The sequence below is a fragment of the Canis lupus genome, chromosome 36 (assembly GCF_003254725.2).
Source record: "Canis lupus dingo isolate Sandy chromosome 36, ASM325472v2, whole genome shotgun sequence".
Taxonomy (NCBI): Eukaryota; Metazoa; Chordata; class Mammalia; order Carnivora; family Canidae; genus Canis; species Canis lupus.
In genome coordinates, this window is record NC_064278.1 from 11398172 (window position 1) to 11424291 (window position 26120).

The following is a 26120-nucleotide window of genomic DNA, read 5'->3' on the forward strand; positions in this document are numbered from 1 at the left end:
TGTTCGATGTCATATTTCATAACAAACTCTTTGCCTTTCCCCAAATAAGCCAGGAGCCCTCACACCTTTAATAGTTGGTTTTCTTCCTTTCCCCTCTGGCCCTATCACCCTCAAACCCTCTGCTGTGCTCCTCCTGCCTGGACTCCATCCCCTAATCTCTTTGAAACCAAGAACTATGTCTTATTTCTTATTTTATTTCCAAACACACCCCAGTGTTTGAGGTTGAATGAAGGCATTTTCTGAAGGTGAACAGATGACATCTGCTGAGTACTGATGAATCAAAATTCCAGAATCAAATTCCACTAAGATTCACAGGCAGGATAAAACAACTTTTAAAGTCACATGAAACAGAACATCAATTGACATAAATCTTTAGCACGGCTTCACAGATATGCTTTTGATAGTCCTTGAGGAATTGTGGCATTGGAAAGTTCTCAAAGCTCATCTAAACAAGGTTCTTATTTTGGAGAGAAGGAATGATGTCAAGAGAAATGTGTGACTTGTCCAAGGTCACATAGCTAGTTTTATACCACAAAAGTCCATTCAAATTTTTTCCACTGTCTAACTATGAAGGAAATTAATATTGAGTAGGTGCATCAGCACATAAGAAGCAAAATGGAAGTGAGTGGAGTATTTCTAGATACGCCACAATTGATTTTCACTCATGTTTTGACAGAGAGATGGATGTGATGGTGTGTGATTGCAGTTACTGTTTACGAAGGTGATGGACTAACCAACATTGGTTTTAGCAAAGGGTAAAGAAGTGACCGTCCTTCAGTCTAGCTCTACATGCTGATCTTAAATATTAACCACAAAATGTTCAAGTTCAAGGGCAAGAGCACCAGGTACTCAGGGTAACATTGACAGCTTTCAGGAATGCAGCTCCAAAAAGAGGCCCAGAAAATATCTAGTAAGCAAATGATCTGGAAGTTCTGTAATTTCTCTGAAAAGCCAAAATGTAATCTAAAAATATATTTTCTGTTTCTTTAGTCTAGCAAACCATATTTGTATGCCCATTAACTTTCTTATATTGAAGAAATATTTAATGTTTCACATGCTTGAGCTTTATGCCTCTTTCTTTAAATACATAAAAGCTTCAGATCCTAAAGTTTCGGCTCTTAAAACAAGATCAAAGTACATCACAATATTTAAAGCAATAAACATAAATATTTATGTTTAGATCTACTGCTACAGTAGGGTAAAGAAGAAGACGCATCAATATAAATAAAGAAAACATGTGAGCAATATATTAAAAAAAAAACTAAGTTACTGTGTTGGGTTCTAGTCTGTGCTTACATGTGCTCTTTCCCTTCCCTTAGATCAATTATGCATTATGCCTGGTTTTTGCCTGGTCTGTCACATATAGCAATTTCCCCCCTTTGCAAAGAAAAGTCAGCTACAGCTAGTGCTAAGCAAAATATGATTGATTACTTATTGGAACCACAAAACCAGTTTGCCATTTAAATATATATTTTTTATTTTTTTAATATATTTTTTATTTTTTTTATTTTTTATTTTTTTTAAATTTTTATTTATTTATGATAGTCACAGAGAGAGAGACAGAGAGAGAGGCAGAGACACAGGCAGAGGGAGAAGCAGGCTCCATGCACCGGGAGCCTGATGTGGGATTCGATCCTGGGTCTCCAGGATTGCGCCCTGGGCCAAAGGCAGGCACCAAACCACTGCGCCACCCAGGGATCCCTAAATATATTTTTTAAATCAAACATGTCACTTCTCTATCTATTAAAGAGATTTAATTAGATTTTATTTTATGAAGAGGGCTTTCTTTACACTAAAAGAAATAGCTGATATTTATGAAGACAACTCTTTATTTACAAAATAAAACTGAACTTGGCCATAACTTAGCAATCAAACGTGTAGTTCATGTTTCCCTAAGGAATGTTTGCCAACATCTTTTTCCTTTCATGTTCAAAGACCGAGAGCCTTTGCCTTTAACAAGAAAAACTATCCATGATTTCCACATATATAATTAAAATTATGATGCCATTTTTTCAGGGAGATTAACATCTTTCCCACATCCCTAAGCAGTTCTAACCTTCAAAAATCCATTCACAAACTCACCCAGATCATCTCTTCTATCTTCTCTTGGGACAAGCAAGAATTCCACTGTGGGCCAAATAATGGGCAAAGCCCGCTTCCGTGCTTCAGACTCTTTGGAAGAGATTGGTAGCAACTGAGGGAGAAGATGCATGAGCTCCAGACAATCACCACATTTAGCCTAGTTCCCCTAGGTTTCCTTGGAAATTTTCCAGTGCGTGAACTGAGTTGCCAGTTCTAGGATTGCCCCTATTTGCATTGGCTAGCTGAGCAATGGGATGTCTTAGCCTCACCTGGATCTCTTGGAGCTCAGGTGTGATGGGATGGGCACCAGGCCACGTCACTCCCACACTGCATACGGTCTCCTATACCTGCTGGTCTACAGTCAGATAATACTTGCTGGGAAGAGCTACTATGACAGAGCCACTTTGTCTCAATGTTTTCCATCGCCTTTGAATGAAGGTATTTTCTGAAGGTGAACAGATGACATCTGCTGAGTCTCTTTGACATAATCTCTTTGAAAGTCTTTTGCAGCCTGGTTGTTATTACATCAAACTAACCTGTTCCTCCTCTCTGTGGGGCAGAGCAGACTGTATAAGCAGGATATGGTTCCCCAGAGGGGCTGCACCCCTTCAATGAACACATAGGGGATGTCACCATCTACATTTCTGTCCCCTTTACTCTTTCTGCAACTAAGCAAATACAGACTGTGTACCTTTCCATACCTTCAGCAGTGATGAAACTCAGAAATCATTTGCCCTCCTTCACAAGGCAGTTACCGTCCCACAAGACAGCAGTACCTTTATCCATATCTTCATCGGCCCAGAGTCTCCTCTCTAGGGCATCACAACAGAGTTACCTTTCCGTGAAACATCTATTGCTTTAAAATTCTGTAGCTCTGATTCAGTCAGGATCCTGGCAGGAAATAGATGCTACACGCAGAAGCTGTTAAATGAAAATAATTTAATGGAGAAACATTTTCCTATGTAGGTTAAGACGGTTGACAAAGCACTCAGGGATTACCAATGGAGTCAGTGCCACCTCTGGGTCTCAATGGATAAGAGAAGGAAACAGTGGCACCAGATCCTAGTGAGACGGGGGTTTTGGAAGGCCCCAGTGGGAGGCTGACTTCTAGCCACTTAGGCTAGAAGATGGGGTGTGGTGGGGAAGATCCTCCAGTTCCTACTCATGCCTGCCTTGGGATCAGCCCAGAAGAACCCAGAAGACAAAGGCTTCCAGATTATGCCTAACTATGGAAAGCAGTCTTTTTTTTTTTTTTTTTTTTGGAAAGCAGTCTTTGAGGGCTGAAGGTCTTTTCTCTGACCCACCATTGTGCCACCACTCCCTTCCTGGACCTTGCACTCTGCATCTCCTGCTGCTGTGGCCTCCTTTCTACGAGGGCAGCTCTTGCCAGGCTCTGGAAATGCTGTCATCTGCATGCTCACCTTCAGGCCTCCCCACTGTTGCATGTCCCTGGCTGTCTCATCATCTGGTTTTGGCTTCCTTGAACATACTCTGCATAGAGTCCCTTCATTCACACTGTCCTGATTAAAACTTCCATTCTTTGCAAGCCTCAGGCAGATGACTCATGAGTGCATCAGTTGTGAAGAGCTGGGAGGAAAGGGGGAAAAACTATGTATCTCATTTTATCTCTGAAAACACTTTTTCCTCTTTGCTTAAAAAACAAGTACATGAATTTAAGCTATTTTCTAGAAATGAACCCAATCTTTATGATAAGAGATTCTGTTTACCCCTGAACCCTTTGCACAGTGCATAGTATGTGGTAGGTATGCAGAAATATATTACTATTTTCAAATCAATTCTAATAGTGGTTTAAGAGGAATCATAATTAAATATGCTAGGACTTTAAAACTTCATTATAATCTAATAAAGTAGGTACCATTATCATTATCATGATTTTGTAGATGAGGAAACTGAGACTCCGAATGGTTGAGTAACTTGGCCGAGGTCACATTTCGGAGGGTCCCCAGGTAAGGAGATGATGATTAATTAAGTGTGATTTTGAAACCAACACTCTGTCTTCAAAGTGCCCAATCGCAGCCCAAGTTCATATTGTCTTGTTTCATATAAAACTCTTGGCAATACCACATTATTAAAATCAAGATGGTAAGTCTCTAGGATCCAAGTTCAAAGGCAAACAAATGGGAGACAACACACCTGTCCTCACTGAGCTGGATTACATCATACATGCCCCACAGACTGTGACAGAGAAAGACACCTGTTTCTTAGGTATCTTCCCTTGTGTCTATCCAATCAAAGGTATTTCTACATGTGGCCAACGCAAGATAGCTTTGATGTGTATAGTAGATCTACAGCCTGGATTTCTGTCAAATGTGTTGGGGTGTGTTCTGTGGCAGGGTGGAAGAGTGGCAGATGGCATTTCTTCCTTCTCCTTGTTTTAGGCTCTTCAATCTTCCTCAGAATATGAAAGAGCATAGCTATGTTTGGAAATATGCTCACCAAGTCAACAAATAAACTAAACACATAAGGAGTGGAGTGGAGAAGCTTGCCTCCATCTGGCAATGCTCTAGTTTCCAGAAGTCTACATTTGTTAAACATGAAGAGTCTCACAAAGCAGAACTGCTGATCATGAACATTTGACAATAAGATTCCTCTGGCAAAGCCTCATGTTGCAAACCTCATACTCTATGAGGACTCTTTTTCTCAGCTCATTTTCTAAAAACAAATGCTTTCTGGCTCTGCTTCATGTTTGTGAGGACACAAACCACACAAACACGTGATACTCTTAAGTTTTGAAGCCCTGCTTCTCAAAATGTGCCAGTGGGCTTGCTGCATGGGCATCTCTTGGGAGCTTGTGGAAATGCAGAATCTGGGGCTTACTCCTCTTTGCTAAAGCAGAATTTGCATTTTAACAAGACTCCCAGGTGATTTCTGTACACTTTAAAGTTTGAGAATCACTGTTGTAGAGGGTACTGTTGGCAATGGCCATCACAGAAGCTCAGCTCCTAAGCCTGCCCTCTTCCCTCTGCACCCATGCCCTGTGAATCAGCCAGTGCCCTTCTCACTGTCCCCTAAGCATGCCCACTCACCTTTGGAAGGCAAACTTGTAAGGACTACTGGAGACAGGTGCCCCTTCCCCTCTTCTACCAAGAAAACTCCCTAACCTACTCTTCAAGTGACATTTTGCATGTCACTTGACCTATGTGGCCCTTTAAATCAAAATTAACTTTCCTGCTTCTCTTTCCCCAGGGCCATTCTGGAGAGGCAATCACTGTTAACAATTTCTTTTGAATCTTTTCTGAAATTTCTTGTGTCTATCCAAGCATCTGAAATATATATTTTAGATCTTTTTTTCAGAAATGACATCATACTATTGATGTACAGCGTGTTTGAATTATATCATTTATCTCAGAATTTTCCCCTTGTGATTATGTGAAGAGTATCTTAGTATGTATATAGATGGATACACCAAAAAGTCTTCAAATGATAATCACTTAGGTTATTTCCAGTTTTTTGGTTTCATTTGTTTTGCTGTTATATCAAACAACACTGGTGTCAACAGTGTTTCCTAACACTTTCCCCAGTTGTACAAGTTTTCCTGTGGAATATCTTCTCAGGAAATGTCTCTGCTGAGTGAAAGGGCATGAGCCATTTTACTTTGGTAGATATTGCTAGGCTTCCCTCCAAAGACATGGCACCTTTTTACATTCCAGCAACATCATGAGATACCTGTTACCCACATCTTTGCCATTATCAGGAAATATCAAGCTTTTCTTTTTGTTAACTGGGAAGTGATATCTAGGCCAAGTCTTGACTTCACCTGGGGGTCTCCCATAGGAGTTTGTTAGGAGAAGCACAGAGACATGTGGACAAGAAAGAGAAGGTGCATCCTAAGAAGAGGAGACATCATGTACAAACAGATGTAAGGTTGGCTCTATGGAAATGGCTAGAGTTTGGAGGGGTGGGCAGATTCCAGTTCACACAGGTCTCAGCACACCTGCTGCGGAAGGAAAGACAGAACCACGTTCAAAGGAGACCAGGAGAGAATGATGTTGAGAAGTTAAAATGGAATATTCTCCTTTTGTTTCCACCAGTTTAAGGAAGCCATTTATTTGCTATAAGGCTACTGACGATATTGGTAGTGTCTTCATAATTGTCTTATTTGCTCCTAAAACCACTTCGGACAAGATGGATGTGTGTGGGAGGGTTGGCTAATTGTCAAGAGGACACATTTAGTGAATCTGGAGACCAAAACATTTCTTCCTGATGTCCTGATTAGGCTGACTGATACATAGTTTTCTCTAACGTTTCCACTAGAAACTGCACATTTGAAACCAAAGCACTCTTACTATTACTGCCATGTTCCCTTCTCCCAATATTAGATTATCACTATAATATCTTCATGTGGAAGATTGATATCTGTTCTATTTTTCTTTGTACCCCCAAATGAGAGAATCTCAACAGAACACTGATAACTCTTAGGTATCCTATTTCACCGTTTCACTTATTGGATGTAAAAAATAAATGTAATGTCATTTTATCAGAGAACTGTCATTTCATTAAAAAAAAAACAAAAAGGATTAATTTCTCGCAAACCAGTTTATTTAACAAGCAAATTCCAGAATACGAGGCCCATGTGACTAATGATGTATTTTAGGATAAGTGATTAAAATGGCAACATTCAGAGTCATTTATTTTTCTTTAATTATCATTGGTTACATGAAATGGGTCTGTTAAATCTAATCATCTTGGATTTTGTTGATACATGGCTGACCATATTCCACAGTTAATCTCATTTACACAGAATATTGGAATTAAAAGACATTCTGAGGAATTACTTAATTTTGGCTTTCAGTTGTCAAAGAATTTATCTTAACTTGGTAGGAATTTGCTTGTCTTTATCTTTAGGTCCAAATTGTTTTTCAAGATAAATTAAATCAGCATAATTCTAAATTTCTTTTTGAATCAACTTTTACATTTCTTTTCCTCTAAGTAGTTGCTCCTTCTACTCTGCAGAAAAAATTTCTACATTTCCTAGGCTTTTCAAATCTCTCAAAGGATTATTTACCTTGATAATGTAATCTTTTAAGTACAGGGGCTGACATTAAAAAAAAAAAAAGAATAAAAATGCTGGGCACAAGGCTGGCTAGTTATCTGAGGATGCTGCTTTTGTAAAAGTATCTTTAGGGGCAGTGTTAGAGTAAGTAATAGTCCATTCATGGCTAGCCTTGTCCTGCCACTTTACCAGGTCTTGACTCATCAGTGCTTTGAATGTCAGTCCTTGAATCCAGCAACTTTGAGTCCCAGAGCCCTTACTAAAATCAATGTCTGGTTGCTCAGAAGAGTTTGGGAGGACTCCTTGAGACTGCCTGACATATTTGGGAGCATATGATGCCAAATATTATTATAAACTCTTATTTTCTGAATAGGTTTACTATGTGAAAGATAGTACTTGATATACATTATCTCTTCTAAATTCTTGACAGTAGATAGGGTGATTCTCACTTGGGAGCTGAAGAAACATATTTTCAGAGAGGTTCAATAAATTTTCATCACAAAGTTAACCAGTGGTACAGAAACTGGGTGGATTGACAACACCTTGCAACCCTATCTGTCCTGAGGTAGGATGTAGGTTGAGCACTTCTACTCTCAACAGAAGACTGTAATATTGGGCTGAGTCATAGCTTCAGAAAAAAAATGGAATTTACATATACTACCAAGTCATTTGGAATCTATTGTATTTAGTATGTGTCTAAATTATCTTCTATTATTAAATACATTTTTTCCTGAATATTCTAAAATGGAATATGTACAGTGACAGGTAGAGACTACACTTATGGTGGTGAGCATTTAGTAATGTACAGAGCTGTCAAATCAATATGTTGTACACCTGAATCTAATATAATGTGGTATGTCAGCTTTACTTCCTAATAACAAAATGGAAGAAAAGATCTTTCAAGGTCTTCCTGGGTATTTAAGATAAAATGAAGTTGGAAGTGGCTGTGTGATTCTGGTGTTGGGAAACTAGCATTTTAAAGGAAAAATTTATGCTTGATGTTTGAAATAATTTTTCACTTTGTAAGTCTGAGAAAATCTCCATATCAAACCCAAAAGATTTTTTTTCCTTAAGGTAAATAAAGAAAGTGTCATGAATGATTGAATTGCAAAGAACTCCAAATATATTGCAGCCTTAAATGAACCTACCTCTTCCTTTTGGAATCTGATTTTTTTCCTCTGGATCTCATTTGCAAGTTGCTATTTAATTGACTGAGGTGAATAATGTTGTTATGTAAAGCACAAAACATAAAGGAATTGGGTAGTAGTGATAATTATTCAACATCTATTCTACAAGTATTTACTGAGGCTCAGTATATGGTCAGGGCTGTGCCATGTACTGGGCACCATAATGAGAAGAGATAGTCTGCTTGCATGACTCTACTTTGTCTAGTGGAGACAAGAGCAGATGGCTAGGTCAGTGGAGGAACACTACTAAAGCTCAAGTTTAGGTTAAATTAAATTCAGTGGCAACTCTTAAGAGGGGGAATAATTCCAACCTCTTGGAGATTTCAAGACCATTAAGTGACATAATGCATGTTACTATAACTAGTATAGTAAATGGTGTGTTGAAATCATTCCCAAAGTACTTAATAGTACATATAAAGTACAATTAATTAAATGTATAATACAAATAAATGTATGATAAGTCAGGGAAAATATATTAATTCTAGCAACTAAAGCAAAGAACTGGTAACACATATCAGCCCTTAGAATCTCTGAATGACTTTAGAGCAAGAAGACTCTTGAAATAAGTCTTTATCAAAAAACACTTAGAATTCATACTCACCAATGTGTTCAAACTACATTACACTATTGAGTCTCGCCTTATGGAATAGTGGGAAGAGAAGTAAATTTGGCATCTGAAGATCTTCAGTTTTATTTTCTTATCTGTAAAATGATAATAGTAATGGGACCTATTGTATAGGGTTGCTGTGGGTCTCAGAAAGGATGTCTATAAAATTACTTGAAAATACAGAAATCATTCAAATATAAGCTATTAGTTTCGATTACTCAAGATACAGCTGTCTGGTACATTTTTTATATCCACGTTTTAGATTAAGTCGCTTAATTCACAAATATCTTAGGATACAGTTTGAGTTTGTATTATATTGTCCTAAAGAGAATTTCTAACACTTGGGAAAAAAGCGTGTGTGTGTTTGTTTGTGCATGTGGCATGTGGTGTATCTATTTCTACCATGCAAGTCAATTCCAGCAAATGTCTGAACTGAATCGCTGAACTGGTTGAGGTAACAATTCATGGGTAGATATTATTTAAAAGTCTGAGACGCTGGTATGCAAATGTGTAATCTTAAGGGCCAAGAGCTATTATTCAGTATGACTTCTAAAGACATGTAAAATGAAATTAGATACCTATTCCAGCCCCATAACTCTATGATTTTATGATTACATAACATGACCTCAACTGCCTTCCATGAAGGGAAGATGGTTCTAACCTAGAGACTCTTAATCATCTAAGCTCTTTGATGGGTCTGGGTATTTACATCTGGATATAAGAGCTGTAGAAAGCCGGTCTGCTGTGTACACTAGAAAGAGAGTTTGAAGCTCTCAGAACATCCTGTGGGAAGGGGTGAGGAGCAGAGATGGGAGAGAGAGGAGGAATGAAGAAAAGAGCCCAAATCCTTAGTGGAATCTATCAACCCCAAAGATGATTGGTATAGAAAAGTCTTTGGTGGAAACTCGTGACAGGATTTAGGTCACTTTTTAAGAGTGATGAAGTAGGGCAGCCCAGGTGGCTCAGTGGTTTAGCACCACCTTCAGCCCAGGACCTGATCCTGGAGTCCTGGGATCGAGTCCCACATCGGGCTCCTTGCTTGGAGCCTGCTTCTCCCTCTGCCTGTGTCTCTGCCTTTCTTCCTCTCTGTGTCTCTCATGAATAAATAAATAAAATCTTAAGAAAAGAAAGAGTGATGAAGTAGCACACATGGAACCTGGACTCCAAAACACAGAGGGTGATACAAGATCTTAAGACACCAAAAAGTTGAAGAAGGGTTTTGGACTTTCACAGACTGTGGAATTAGTAGGGATTCATGCATATTACACCTAGGTCTTCAAGGGGGCAAAGAGGCTTCAGCTTATAAGTCTCTTACATAAAAGAGACATATACCTATTTTATTAAGTTTGAACCTACCTGCTTCCCAAAGGGGAAATAATACATTCATTGTACTATTTAGTATACTAGAACTTTACATAGGGGAGTTACCCTAGGCCAGCACTTCTCAGGTTCACAAATGTGGGGAGGGGATGCGGTGGGTATGAGGAGCTGGGAGGGGCAATCTTGCCCTCAGAAATATTTCTATTTGTCACAATTGAGGGTGGCTAGTGGCACCTTGTGGGTAGAGAGCAGGGGTGTTTGCTCGCCATATGGTGTACAGAATAGACCCCAATAAAGATTATCTGACCCCAAATGTCAACTGTGCCAAGCCGAGAAACCCTGCCATAGGCCCACCTATTGTTTTATAAATGAGAAACTGAACATCAGAGAGGGTCAGGGACAGGGGCCAAGTCACACAGGGAGCAGGAAGTCCTTGCTTCCTGAAGAGATGGAGGCAGTAGGTCCTTTACTGTCTCCCCACCACACTTTGGGACTTCCAAACGCTAAAAATGGAACTTCTGGAAAATAATGCTTCTTATGGACAAATTTAGGTTGAAGATGAACTAAGCACCAGCATAAATCCTTAAAACACGGTAGTGCTTACATTGGAAAATCTGGGTCACCAGAAAACTCGAGAATTTAATTATGTAACTTATATTTGACTGTATGTAGTAAAAACTATTTTCATGATGTTTAAGTAGAGGTCTACCCAGCATAGTGGTTCTCAAACTTTAGCATGCTTCATGGCCACCTGGAGGGCTTGTTAAAAGACAAGCTGCCCATCCCTGAGAATCTGCATTCCTAACAAGCTTTCAGGAGGAACTGCTGCTGCTGCTGCTCAGGAGGCCATGCTTTGAGAACCACCGACCTAGTGTTTGGTAGCTACTTAATGAATGTTGGCTTAGTATTGTAGGTATTTAAAAATGTAATCTCACCAAAAAAGTGAAATCTCACTTTGGCATAGATTAATTAATAATGCTACTTCAGATTTAGAGGAAAATCATCTATAGATGGCTGAACCAAAACTAACTGTAGACCTCATTTAACTCATATCTTTTACTTTAGAGATGAAGAAATTAATATAGCCATTTAAGCTTCATTAACAGGAAAAGGAATCCCTATTAAAAATAGTTTTTTAAACAAAAATTGTTTATAGGCATTTGAGAACTGGCAGTAAAGATATATGAACTAAGGATTGTAAGTACGACTAAATATGCCTGCATTATTTTTAACATTCTGTGTATGAGGAATATTCTGAATGCCAGACAGTAAACCCTGGTCTGATGGGGCTCTTATGCCAAGCGAGGTCTATGGGGAACATGCCTATTGACATCAGTAATATAAAATCAGGCCCTGAAGGACCATAACTGTCTCTTCAAATTATTTGGGGAAACATGTACATGTTTAATCAATTAAATACAGCATAAAATGATAAGCAATATATTTTCATCATAATCAATGCGCTGTTGTTAATCACGATTAACAGAATGAAAAAGTACCCAGAAAGACATCCATCCCAGCAACATTCATTTTCATTCCTTCAATTTAATAAAAATAACGCAAGAAATTTCAGATTCTTGAAAACTACCTGTTTGCCTAGTGAGCCAGCCTGCTCTGCAATTAATTGCCCCACGCCAGTCCTCATTTATGGACACCGAATAGTCAGCTCCCCATTTACCTCTTTAACGTCATGAGACACTTGACACAGCCTTGATTTCCCTAACTCATGACACGCTGTCCAAAGTGCTGAACTTCTCTCTTGCCAAGGGCACGCAGGAAGCCAAACCCTCTCAAACGTGCTGCTCCTGCCTTGAACTTTTTAAATACCCACCTATCTTTTAAATTAGGTGCCATCTGTCGTGTCAGGATCTCTGGCTAAGACTTATTACAATTCCTTGCCAATGCCACACCACTGCTGCAGTCTTACCCTGCTACTTCTCCAGGCTTTCCTGCAGCGTTCAATAAGAGCCTGCTATTTTAACTAATTCCCGTACCAGGACACGGTGTGAGAGTCTAAAACAGAACCGACGCTATACGGTTTCTAATTTTACTCATAGAGGGAATAACCGTTCGTGTCAAATCTGGGATCATGCCTCCCAGTCCCCTAAACGCAGCACAGTTTGAGCTCGAGCAGTTAACCCAACATCATTCAGTGCTAGTATCAAATGGCGCTTTTACTGCAGTGTTCACCTTGGAACGAAGTAGGATTTATTCTTTGTGGAAGTCACAGACCTGCCAGGCTATGCAGGCTTCGCTCTCATGTTGTCACAAACAATCACAACGGAGGACACATACAGGAGAACACAGAGCTTATTTACGAGGAAAGCAAATTTGCAATCAGACAAGGGCAACAGAAAAGCCAAGAACTGCAGTAAATCTCTTAGAGCTAATAGTGCTCTCCTACAACACCTCCCGGCAAATGGATTGTATTCAGAGTTTAAAACAGCCAAAGCAACACTCCATTCCTCGATGGCTAGAGAGGATGCTTGATAAGCAGATCCTAATTTATGACTCGTTTGCTCTTAAGTGTCTTAAAACTAGGATTGCCACCAGACTTCCTCTGCTTATTCAGGCATGCTGACAAAACTGGACTCCCTCAGTAATCTCTCTCTGCACCTCTCAGCATGGCTGACAGGCATCTGCCAAGACTATAGCATATAAACCACTGAATCATGCAAAAATATTTACCCCCAAAAGATGTAGTAAAAGCTCAGCTTCCTCCAGCTTCCATAGTCTCTGAAGTGTTAATCTGAAGGAACAGTTCCATGAGTTTTCACAGGCCAGCAGTGTGTCTCCTACACTTGACCTAGACAGCCTTACATAACGAAGCGTCGGGGCTGGGGAGCTCGCTGAATGTCATCACCAGCAAGAGTAAGAAGTATTGGCAGCAGCAGGCAGGCGGGCAGGCTGGGAGTTTGCATGGGAAGCATGAAATCTTGTCTTCTCTTTTGAAATGTTTTGGAAGGAGAGTTAAGAATAGCTCGGAAACTGGTCGTGTTGTTTTTGTGGGAAGAATGACCAGAAGCATAAAAGCTAAATTTTCCAGCAAGTGCAAGACACTGCTTTCGGTGTTTGCCATAAACCTAAGAGAGCGAACCGCTGTCTGTAAAGTACTGTGCCATGACACCTAAGATGAAGGGGATGGTAAAGCAAAGTAATGACTCAAAGGCTGCCACCGAGAGCTTTTGTCTACCTTTAACTCATTGTGGTGAGTATAGGGGAACATGCGTGTATGTAATAGGAGTAATAGTTGGAGGTGTGAGCTGGTTTGCAGGATGACCAGAAGAGTGGTAAAGAGTGTTTATGTTCCTTAAACATCTTTTTGCAGGCAAGAGGATGGCATTTTAAATCTTGATTTATCAAATTCAGAAGGGGGTGGGTTAAACTGGTTGTGCTTAATGCATTTCAATTCAGGTATTTTCATGAAAGTAATAAGAAAATCGGGTTACCTCTCTGTGGTGGTTTGCAGATAACTGTCAAGTGTGTTCATTAATTACTGCCATTGTTGATACTAAAAAGATCAGACTTTCAGATTTTGTATACAATGAATCTTTTTTTAGACTCTCAAAGCAATGTCTCAGAATGGGGCAGGAAGATCACTGTGCTTTTAAATAAGCTTTGTTACACTCACTCCTAGATATCTGGAGGATACTTTTTAAACAGCAAATGGAAAATAATGTATTCTCTATTTAATTTCCATTCAATTATCTCGAGTGTATGCAATGCAAATTGCGTTCTTAAAAGCTAGAAATAATAAAACCAGTCCTATATTCTGATCCTGAGTACAATGATATGACATTATTAATATAAGATGGGATTATATTGTTTAATTATATATAAAACTGTGGTTTGATACGGGATGTGGGCTAAGATGTATAATTCCCGAGGCAACAGAAATAGAGAAGCCATGCATCATTTAAAAATAATATTAATGTGCTGCTCTTAGCTGGGAAACTTATCTACTAATGCATCACACTGAGAATAGAGCAGAGAAATAAGAGAATTTTAGGTCTAGGGGGCAACATGGTGATCTAATTCCACCCCACCATTTAACCCCTTTGGAAACTGAGGTAGAAAGAAGTTAAACGAGGTGGTTAAGGTGACCCCGAAGAAGAGTTGAATGAAAAGTGGGTTTCCTGATACTCACCGGTGTTTGCCTACCATCCTGCAGTAAATAATTGTCCTCTAATACTTGTGTAAGGGCCTGATGTACAATGATTTTTTTAATCATAGAAATGACAGAAAACAAAGTGGAGTAGCACTAAATATTTGCTTTTAGGAGCAGTCTGATTTTAGGAAATCCATTTCTGTAGTGGATAGGATGAACACTTTTACTCAATTAGTTCTCACAGCCGTAATGAACATACTGGCACATTTAATTCAATTTTTCAAATTATGAAATAGTGTTCTGAACATTTGGTGATGGACACTACATTGGTAGTTTAGATCTTTTTATCTTTTTAATGTTGATTGTGGAGCTAAGCTTGTCCTTCTTTTGGAGAGCTAATGCACATAAAATAAATAACCCATAGAAGGCCAGGAACTGGAAAACGGAATGTTTAAAAAAGACTTGGCCTTATTACTTTCAAGTAAACTGAGCTCTTGTAGTCAGGCACTTCTTTTTGATCCTTCTATCCCTGCCCCAGCACAGTGCTTACTGGAAACCTCAATAAATGTTTACTGAATAAATAAATGGAGGGGTGAAATGCATTCAAGATGATCCATGTATGATAGTTGCATATGCTATTCCCTAGCAAAGTTCCTTGGTGGCATTTTAAAGAACGTAGAAAAATGATTTATGAATATATCAGTTTAATAATTGCCAAAGTAAACGAATGCTTCTGAAATACCTGTTTGGAGGCTATTCTCATTTTTAAGAAAACAGCATTCTTCTTGCATCTAGTTGGATCAACTTGGTATAGGTTTGGCAGCTTCTAAGAGATAATTCAACTTTCACTAGTTTAACCAAATAGAAGTTTTTTTTTTTTCCTCTAGTGACATGAAGGTAGGACTTCACGCAGTACTGGCAAGACCCACAGTCTTCAGAGGTCTAAGCTAATCTTTCCTTCCTTTTAGCCATCCTTAGCATCTGGCTTTCATTCTCTGATTTGTTGCCTTGTAGTCTCAAAATGGCTGCCTCTCCTCCAGCATCCTGGGTACATTCCAGGCAGGAGGGTAAGAACTGCAAAGGGCAAAAGGCAAGTCCCAGTTGAATCGGCTCTTTCTCCAAGAGCTTTCCTGATCACCTACACAGTGTGGCTTATGTCTTATGGATCATAATTGTGAGAAATGCCACCCTTCATAGTGAGGAGTCTAGAACAATTGTGTTTTTAGCCAAACCCATTGTCTTCCCTAGGAGATCTGGGCTTCTGTGTTTAAGGCAAATGGGGTTGTTTCCCCACTATCCATTCTCCCTTAGCATATACTTTTGGTAGTTCTGGTAAAATCCTAAAGGATTCAGCATGATCATTTAGTCTAAGTTGATTTATCTCCCAAAAGAAGGAAAAAGCTTCTCATCTTATATCCAGATCTTCTATGGAAAAAATTAACCTACTTTTGCAACGGAACATTACTTGGGTAGCAATGGGTTTATAATTACACTGTAGTCAAATATGCAAAGAGAAACCTGCAGATAATTTTTTTCAGAATGAAAAAAGAAAATAATGCCATTTTACCCTATATTCACCCTCAAAATAAGGTTGTCTGAAGTAGTTTCTTTCTGAGGAGATTCTGACTATAGAAGAATAAATGGACACTGAATTGGAGCTAAGATCTTTGAATTTTCTGTAGTTACTAAGAAAAATGGTGCCTCACTACTTTAGAAAAGAGGCTTTTGCTTTATTTATTTATTTATTTATTTATTTATTTATTTATTTATATTTATTTTGGTTCTGCCTGTTGTCTTACTGGAGTTAGCTAGGCTGAAAAGCATGTGGCTCCTCCTGTGGGCCATGGAAGGGCTACATGAGATATTCCAGTTAGGTCACAAGAATGTCTCTCTAAACCATGTTCTTTATACTGGGACAAGGAATAATACTGACATCTTTAAAAGGACCTGGAACAGGATGGCCCCTCAGACCAAAAGTTTCATGCAAAACTTGTAGAAAATTCCTGGCCAGACTGGATTAGAGACTCTCTGATTTCAGGAGGAAAAATTCTGGCATTCTTAGTTTCTATTAAACTCAACTTTTATAGGGAAGATAGTTGACTTTGAACCCAAGTCACAATCATTTTGAAATAATCTATTCAGAAAAAAATGGAATATTGTACTAACCTCTACTCTACTGAAAAGCCACACAGAACATGGTATTCATTTCACTCTCTTAACAGGAGTAAATAGAGGAAATTCTTGGCAGGAAAGCAGACTATATCCAGCCTGACTGAGGACAAATTAAAGTCTGTTTAGTGCCTGGGGGTATGAGTTTTACAAGTCACAAACTCAAGGGAGAACAAAACTGGAAATTTCTTCCTTTTCCTATAAATTAATTTAATTTCAATTTTAATGTCCCATCTTTGCCTCATGGCAGAAAATTTAATTATTTCTAGGTCAGCTCAATCGCTTTAGTACTTTTTCAGTTATCTTGGGTTTGGCTCAGTAAAATGTGATATTTTTGTCCTTCTTTATATTAATTAGAATAACACTAGCTTCAGCAATAAATATACCCAAAAGTCTTGGTGGCTTAGCACAATTAAATTATATTTTTTACTCAGGAAAGGTTCTATGTGGTTGCTCCTGATTGGCAGGTGGCCTTCCATGTGATGATGTATGGATCTTGGATCGTTCTGTCTCATGGCTCCTCCTGCCTCCAGGTACTCAGAATCAGCCAACAGAGGGGAAAAGACTTCAGGAAGAGTTCTATGTACCTCTTCAGCCCAGAAATGACTGGCTTGTATTTAAATGGTGAAGGATAGTCATGTGGCTTCATCTACATGCAATGGAAGGCTGAGAAATGTTGTCCCTAGCTGGGCAGCTACTTCTCGAAAGGAAGCATAGGTTATTGTGGTAACCAAGATGTCTCTGCCTTTCATCTTTGCAGTTAATCACTTAAAAAATATCATCTTTTGCCAGTTATAGTTTTTTGAGATTAGAGAACTCAGGATTCCATGGGGGAGGGGGGCGAGAAGGGGAGAGTTCTCCTTGCGTTAATGATTGATTATATTTTGCACCTGAAAATGGGATCACATCCTTTTTCTTCTACCCACAGATATTAGAGAAAATTTAGTATAGATTTTCAAAGTTATACACTGTAGTTTCTGGAATTCAGGTCTGTGGTTTTACATTTTAAGTAAAATACCCAAATTATAGCAGTCCCACATGCAATGAGAAACATGGCTGGTTCATATGAGCCTTGAAAGGTTGGTTTCTGAATTCATTCTGATCAGAGCACCCAGATAACGCTTGGATATCACATGGGTATTTCGGGCAGGATGTAAGAAGGCACAGGGAGAAAGGGGTTGAGCCTATATAGAAAAAGCAAAATTTTCAGAAATTCTCAGCAGACTTCCTCCTGGGTCTCATTGTCCAGAACTGTTATGTATTCCCTCACAGGAATAAGAGAGGAGCCTAGGAAAAGTAGCTTTCAAGTTGGACTAACAGATGTTTCAAACAAAATTGGGGTTCCCTTAATAAGGAAGAAGGGGGCAGCCTGGGTGGCTCAGCGGTTTAGTGCCGCCTTCAGCCCAGGGCGTGATCCTGGAGACCCGGGATCAAGTCCCACATCAGGCGCCCTGTATGGAGCCTGCCTCTCTCTCTACCTGTGTCTCTGCCTCTCTCTCTCTCTCTCTCTCTCTCTCTCTCTCTCTGTGTGTGTGTCTCTCATGAATAAATAAATAAAATCTTAAAAAAATAAGGAAGAAGGGGGAAAAATAACAATGTCTGACTCAACATTAATAGGCCAATCAATCTGCCTGAGGTAATTATAAGCTTGTTTCCACTTCCCAGAGGGCTTGGTCTCAGTGGTGTGTGTGTGTGTGTGTGTGTGTATGAGGGCGGGGGGGGAGGGAGAAAGAGTGAGAGACACACACACACACACACACACACACACACACACACACACACACTAGGTTTATTGGTGCTGTGGTGCTGAGCATGAACCCCTAGGCAATCCAGAGACTGCTTTCATTTAAAATGGTCTGTAACTTAGTGGCTAATGAACCAGGATGTCTATAGATTTATACATCTGCTTTTCCATATTTTTCAGTCTTGGATTCTCTTCTGAACTTGCTAGGTCATATTCTAAGCAGGTGTTCTATTTAAACTGGGAAGAAGCACCCTTTAAAAAAAGCTCTCTGCTCTCCAGCTGTCTCTCTTCATTAAACACACACACATTCCAGAGTTTCTAAGTTTTTGAGTAAAAAGGAGAATCAACTAGGTCAAACTATATGTGTAGATGGGAGGATAGGGAAAGATGGGTGCCTGGGAAGAGGAAAAAACCAGATGTTTAATATTTGTCCTTTTTGGTGTTTTCTCTTTTCCAAATTGGTTTCCCAAGTGAGAGCTAAGAATGTGCAAGCCTTGGTTCATTATTCAATGCATTATATTATCTCTAATATAACCCTAAGGGACTGGCATAACTGCACTGTCTTTTCTTTTCCAGGACCCCCATGTCCTATTTCTCATCAAACACCACATGGTTAGCCAGACTCAGAAATTCCCTTAAAGATCTATGAACAATTCTCAGGCGAAATCAAAAGAAACAATTGACTTCCCCATTCACTCATTTTGACCAATGTTCTAGTCTCATTGAGTTGCTTGCAGATATAAGAAAACTTTAGGCTATCTCATGCCTCTGAATTCACTTAGATTGTTCTCTCTGATGGAGTCACTCATCTCTGCTCACTTCTACAACCCCTGGCTTTGCATCCCATCCGCAGTCCTTTCTTATCATCGTTGAAACATAGTAGGTTTAAGGACGAGTTCTTTAAAATAGCAGGTCCTTATCCCTTCACCTCCACCCAAGTGGAAATTATTACTGCTTTTTGGGATGTTACCATGACCTAGAAAGCCCAAGTGTGCTTATACTACACTTGGTTAAATATATTTGCTTTCACACCATCATCCTCAAATCACTGGTTAACTATTTAAAATCCAAGAACATATTTTTTTTTTCCCACCTTTGAATTTCTAGTACCTAAAATGGAGACTTCTTGGGACATAGTATGCATTCAATAACATTCCTTGCAATAAAAAGTTGAGATTACTAATAACAATGAAGATGAACCCATAAACTTCAAGAAAGCCAAGCATACACAAACATGGAATTATTAAATAGAAAACACTAGGAATAATAATATATCCTATAAAAAGATGTTTCATTTTTTGAGAGATCACCAAAGTTTCATTGAACATGTCATGTAGTAGTTTTCTTTACTTTCGGTTTTTCCACAAAAAGTCTATTTCTTAAAATAAGCCACATCTATCCTTCAAAAATCTAATTGTAGGCAATGGCTTGACATTTTTTTTAATGATAATCTTGTTATTTTAGCAGTTCTACTTTGTTCTCTACATATTATATTAAGTCCATATGTAGGAGATAAAAAGTACTTCCTTTAATCAGAATTCCAAATTAAGCTATTGTATTTGGAACCCAGCTTTAGAAATCTTGTCTTCAAATAGCAAGTCTTGGCCTCCCTCAGACATTGTGATATGAAAATCTGAGTATGTGGAACTCTAAACTAGTAGAGCTCCCTTTGCTGAAGGCCAGCATTTCCCTGGAGGTAGAGAAGTAAGATGTGGATTCTGAACTGGGTGCCCAGACCCATTTGTTCCTTTGGCCTCATCTCTTTCTCACCCCTCCACTTTCCAATTGGAGAAAAACTTGAAATTAGATGACTTGCCGGAGGCCACATACCTAGTCGTCTCTCAGGGTAGGCCAACACACAGGGCTTCTTGACCAGGGTACAGGAGTGAAGAATCAAATATCAAAATGAACAGCCCGTTTTGCTTTTGTAGATATAGCTGGATTATAAAAAATTTAAAGTGCATCCCATTTAGCAAAACCTCTAAACATGCTCTTCACAGTGACATTATATATGCTGAGTCATCCTCTTCTTGCCCTTTTATTTTTTATTTTTAAAAAATATTTATTTATTTGAGAGACACAGAGCATGAGTGGCGTGAAGGGCAGAGGAAGAGAAAGCAGCAGACTCCCCACTGATCAGGGAACCCAACAACATGTGGCTCAATCTGTGGACTCCAGGATCATGACCCCAGCCTAAAGCAGACGCTTAAGCAACTGGCCACCCGGTGCCCCTTCTTGTCCTTTTATAACTGAAAAAGTTGACAAAAATGTTGGACTAATAATGATAGATAAATATGAATTATAATTTACATCTCTATGAATGTGCTTAATACTTTACAAAGTACATTCCTATATTGGATTTCCCGGATCCTTACCAGATCCAGATCGGCATCGCGGTCTGCATGACAGCCCCTGACCTGACCCATGCCTCTACTAGATGAGCCCAGGATGCATCCTGAGGCCTGCGGCTCTGCATGCAGTGCTCTGTGTGACACTTCACACTGTAGGAATCTGCTGATCAAGGGGAGGGCCAGATGGATGGGAGGTAAAAAATATCAGTGAGGAATGTCTAGTCCCAACCCCAAACCTGCCACAGAGAATCTCTGCTAGCATTTGGACCTCCATGTGGGCTTTTGGAAGAGAAGCTCAGGTTTCAGAGAGGGGCTCAGACATGTGAAATCCAGTGATGAATAAATCTTCAGAAATGCCAAGCTCTGTTATTATTCTGAGTAACAATTAGTCCCCAGATGATTTTTATTTTAGGGAAGGAAATCTCAGAAGTGATTAGTCAACTAGTTGCACAGCTGCAAATATCTTCAGATTTGAAAACATTGCCCTTTTTGCAGAGGACAGGCAACAAGGTTCCAAATGCAAGCAAATTTTGCACATACAAAAAAACCACTCTGTCAGCAAGCTTAATTAGGTAGAAAAAGTTTGCCTCTAATTCCATTATAAAGGAAGACTATAAATCAACCAATCATAGGGTTTGGAGGCTGGAAGAAACCCCAATTTTGCTATTGCCCCACATGGCTAGGTTGGCAAATGCAGAAAGTAGATGAAATTTGATTCTGATTAGCGCTATAATAGAAAAACCATTTCTATTTTGACACACAATATTTCTTTACTAATATATTTTTAAATGTAATATGTTAATAGTTTGATATCTAATCTTTGAACCCTAATTATTAACCTTTAACAAATATTTAATATCTATTAATGAATATTAAAAGCACATAGGCTTTTTACTTCTTAATATATGTTTACAAAACAGAACAGAGGAAATATTACCTACAAGAAATACCATATCTTATTCATATTCTCTCAGTAATCCTGGTTCCTGAACATCCAGGGCAAATTTTGTAGGGGAAAAGTGGAATAACAATGCCTCTCTCATAGGATTATTGTAAATTTCAGTGGGAAAATATTTGTTAGTCACTGAGTTGTGTTGAGTGGTCAACAAAGTTCACGTCTTTCTTTCTTGTTTCCCTCAAATAAAGGTGGGAACTAAGGAGTTTAACCAACTAAGGCTTCAGATTAAACTAAATTGGAAATATTTTCTTTTGAGCTTCTTTTTAAAAAGTGCATGTTTATTCTCACCTCTCTGTAACAGGAAAGGTGAGAAGTCTGGAAGGGTCCCTTCTTCATGGCGAAAACTTGCTTTCAGTAGGTGCATTAGCCAATGATCCACTGATGATTGAATTTTTAGAGTATCCTTGCTTCTGAGTACTTAAGCCGTTTGCTGGATTCAGTCTAGCTATTCACAAGGAATATTTATTGATTCCCTACCCACACCTATCTTCTGGGACATAACTAAATCCTCTTGGAATGTTTAGAGTCTGGGGAATATATCGTATTATACTGTCTGACCAGTGTTGAGTGCTGGGAATACGAAGCACTCTGGAATTCAAAGGAGAACAAGATCACCTCCTCCTTTGGGGGTGTAAGAGATCTACTTGGAGAAAGTGGGATTTGGAGAGAGAAGCAGTGGGGGCGGACTTCACAAAGAAGAGCATGGAGAAGGTGGAATGGTTAATAGTTCTCGAAAGAAAAAAGGAAAGAGAGGAATATTCCAGAAAAAGGAATAGGCCAGTTTATTTAGAGCCTGAGGGTTTGTGCATTATCATGATTAATCACAGGAACAGTTGCCAAGCTTTCATTATAAAAATATTCTCCAGGAGGATTCATCAAGTTCTATTGCCTATTAATTTCTGTTGATGCATTTTATTTAGCATCTTCAATGACAGAGGACACTTTTTTTAAAAAAAGAAACGGAGGCAATAAGATGAAGCTCATTAGATAAATGATTTACGTGTGATATTTTAAAACTAAGCAATGTTATCGCCCCAAGCAAATTATGAGTCTTTAGTTTTAATATGTTTGCAGTGTCCTTGAAAGTTCTAAGTTTATGGCTTAACATTTTTATTTAGTACATATAAGTGAATAGTGTTTTATCATCTCCAATTTACTATTTATTAAGAAATTACGACACAAGGCAATGTAGTGCTGTGGTATATGATTTGATTTGGAACTTTACAAAATATTTAGAGGCACCTGGGTGGTTCTGTTGATTAAGCATCTGACTTTTGATTTTGGCCCAGGTCATGATCTCAGGGTCATGAGATTGAGTACTGAGTCAGGCTCTGTGCTAGATATGGAGCCTGCTTAAGATTCCTCCTCTCCTTCTACCCCTCTCCCCTCCTGGCCTTTCCTTTTTTTTTTTAATATTTATTTATTTATTCATGAGAGACACACACACACAGAGGCAGAGGCACAGGCAGAGGGAGAAGCAGGCTCCTTGCAGGGAGCCCTATGTGAGACTCGATCCTGGGATCAGGCCCTGGGCCGAAGGCAGATGCTCAACCGCTGAGCCACCCACACATCCCTCCTGGCCCTTCCTTTAAAAAAACTGGCTTATGGTCTTACTTTTACCATGAAAATGCTCTTGTATGACCTTGAATATATTTCCCATCTGTGAATCTGTGTACTTGAGTGTAAAATAGATGAGACTAAACTTAAATGCATTTTAATTCCTCAAGTTTTAAAATTGCATACTATAAATATATAGACACACACATATTTTTTTAAAACTACAATACTCTTTTTATGTTTTTTTAAAAACCACACCCATGAGAATGGGATCTGCACTGTTCAAATAATTATTTCTTAGGTAGCCAGAGAATTTTTCAAGGGCTACATAACAGTTTGTAGCCCAGCTAAACCTTACTGTCAAAACCAACATCCTAAAGAAATGTCATGAGAGAAGATGATTTTAAAAGCAGGTCCCCTTTCTGTTCTTGGTTAGGTGAGGCTTGCAAGGAATTCTGAAACAGGTGTAATTTAACATTCATTACAGCATCACTTGAAGCTTTGCAGTTCCAAAGTGTATGTACCCATACACTTGACCTAAATGACCTTTTATGAAAGATAAAAATTCACTCAAGCCTCACCACTGGAACTGGCGAGGGATGCTCCCCTTAGGAAGACTGTGCTATTTTCTATCTTGAGGACATATCCACAGGAGGTCAACAGCTGATGAGTGGTTACCCCACATGTGAGTATAGCTAAAAAGTCCCTCTGGTAATCATCTCCCTCCATTTTCCAGCAAGAAGACTGAGCTCCCACTCTCCGAGCCTATGTGTTAGGACACTTGCCTATACCTACTAGCACAGACCATTGATTGAACATTGCTGATGCATCTCTATCAACAGAAGCCAGGCCGGATTGCTCAGAGCCCCTGCAAGAAAGCCCATGATGGGCTTTTGCATAGTTATAGTTTCTCACAGCCCCAAGAAAACCTTTCAGACGTTTTCATAAGGCTGAGTCCTATATGGGCATGTAATTCTAGCTACACATAAATAAATAACATCAGTGCTAATAGTACATACACTTTGTATTGTGAGGTAATTTTGTCCTAAATGCTTATTGCTATACATTTCTAATTCCCTTCAGAATAAATAGCTTTTCTTTACAAAGTGGTTAATGAAAGATTAAGCTCTTTTTTTCCCCCTGGTTTTCTATTTAATGAAAACAAATGCATACATCTTCTTTAAGGTTTGAGACCCTATCTCTATCCCCCAAAGCATATTTTAATTTTCTAGCTTTGTTTTTTCATATTTAAAGGTAATAAATTATATAAACCAACATAAAACTATGATTATAAAAACTATAATTCATCCTAAACCTCTATTACTTGATCATTTGAAGTTAGCCATGGTGTAGTGCAAAAAATCACAGTAAAACACAGTTAGGCAGATCAGGATTGAGACTCTGGGCCTATTAGTTAATAGTATGGTAACTTCTGGAAGTTGCTTAAATTTTCTGAGCCTTTGTTCTTACCTATCAAATAGGGATGATAATCTGAAACCATAGGGTTATAAAATAAGATAATGAGATAATGTGTTTGGCACATAAGAGGTGTTCAAAAATAGTACTCGTTTTTTGCCCTCTCCTCCTTAATCATGTTGGAAGCACAGGGCAGGAATTTAATTAATGTTTCACTGAAAAAGAAATATCAGAACTCATGATTTTATTTCAAGCCTTCTGTTTTCCTGACTTATATACTGTCCTGAGTTATCCTGATCTTTTTGTTGGCCACAATTACCACCTCTATGCTTGCTGATGGCCTCTTTATTTTTATTTCTGGTCCAAATCACTTTCCTGTGCTCTGGACTCTTATACCTATATGCTTTTTAGGACATGCCTCTGTTAAACTCACTTTAAAGTCTACATTTCCCAAATTGATTTTGGCATCTTCCACTTACCATGAAAAAAATACAATAACAATCAAATAATTTGGCTTTTGGGCATCCCTGGGTGGCTCAACAATTTAGCGCCTGCCTTTGGTCCAGGGCATGATCCTGGAGTACCGGGATCAAGTCCCACATCGGGCTCCCTGCATGGAGCCTGCTTTTCTCTCTCTCTCTCTCCCTCATAAACAAACAAAGAAACAAACAAACAGTTTGGCTTTTCTTGCTTTGTTTTCTATTGTGAGTGCCCAAGCTTGAATTTTGGGTTACAGCTTGGACACTTCTCTAACTTCTTCACATCCAACTACTAAGTCCCATCCCTTCCACTTCCAGAATATATTTCAGATCCATCTATAACTCTCCAGTCTTAATCGCTATTACTCTGCTTCAGACCACCATCATCTATTGCCTGAATTTTTCCAACCAACTTTCAACTGGTCTCTCTGCTTCTAGGCATGCTTCTCTCTAACCTGTGGCTCATAAAGCAGACAGAAAGACCTTTCTAAATCTACTGCATATTGTGTGTGTCTCTTCCATGTGTAAAAACCAGGCTTATCACCATTCTAACAGCTTACATGATATACCATTAACATGCTTTCTTTACAGTAGGCTCACTCTCTAGACCTCCTTGAGGACTCAAGCATTCGTTGTAGTGTCATAGCCAATAGCTCCCAGTTACGTCCCTCCTTGGGACTTTCCCTCAGCTGAAAGTACTTGCACAAGGTTATACCTTTCCCAGGGCAGCTGCCATGCAGTGACAGCTCCTCTCAGAGGTATGAAATTCCATCCTCTTATCCCAATCAGAGAAAACTCTGAAGGTCCATCCCAATTTAAGAGCTCCCTGTGGGATTTGCTGAAGACTTTGTTGTAATTATATTATAGTCCTGAACATAGAGATAGAAGTTGAGTAGTAGACTACGTTCATTGCTTCACAGGTGTTGATATTGAAAGTTCTCCCAATAAACTTCTAGCATGAAAGTCTCAACCTTTGAGTCTATGTTCCAGAGAACTCAACCTTTGACAACAAAACTCTCCCCTGGACTATTTAGTGTTTCAGCTTCATACTGCATCACTTCTTCCCTTTGTATTCTATTCTTCATCCAGTCTCACCTAAATTTCAGTTCTTCAACTATACAGCACTCT

The 26120-nt window shown here is 39.0% G+C and overlaps 1 protein-coding gene and 1 long non-coding RNA gene across 8 annotated transcripts in view; one reads left to right on the top strand and one right to left on the bottom strand.

Moving 5' to 3' along the window:
* The window catches only part of LOC112668030 (sodium channel protein type 1 subunit alpha), a 277785-nt gene that overhangs the window by 127459 nt on the left and 124206 nt on the right, over positions 1-26120 (bottom strand). For 4 of the 7 annotated variants that reach the window (XM_049106360.1, XM_049106359.1, XM_049106355.1 and 1 more), the window contains exon 1: positions 12899-13334. The gene's annotated coding sequence lies outside the window, so the exon portion shown is untranslated. Of the gene's footprint in view, positions 1-8884; positions 8986-12898 lie in introns of those variants that run through there. The other 3 variants (XM_049106358.1, XM_049106356.1, XM_049106361.1) reach the window with 2 other exon arrangements.
* Positions 12917-26120, top strand: part of LOC118350586 (uncharacterized) — a 73002-nt gene continuing 59798 nt past the window's right edge. Inside the window, exon 1 of the long non-coding RNA XR_004804649.2 lies at positions 12917-13418. This is a non-coding gene — a long non-coding RNA (uncharacterized LOC118350586). The remainder of the gene's footprint in view (positions 13419-26120) is intronic.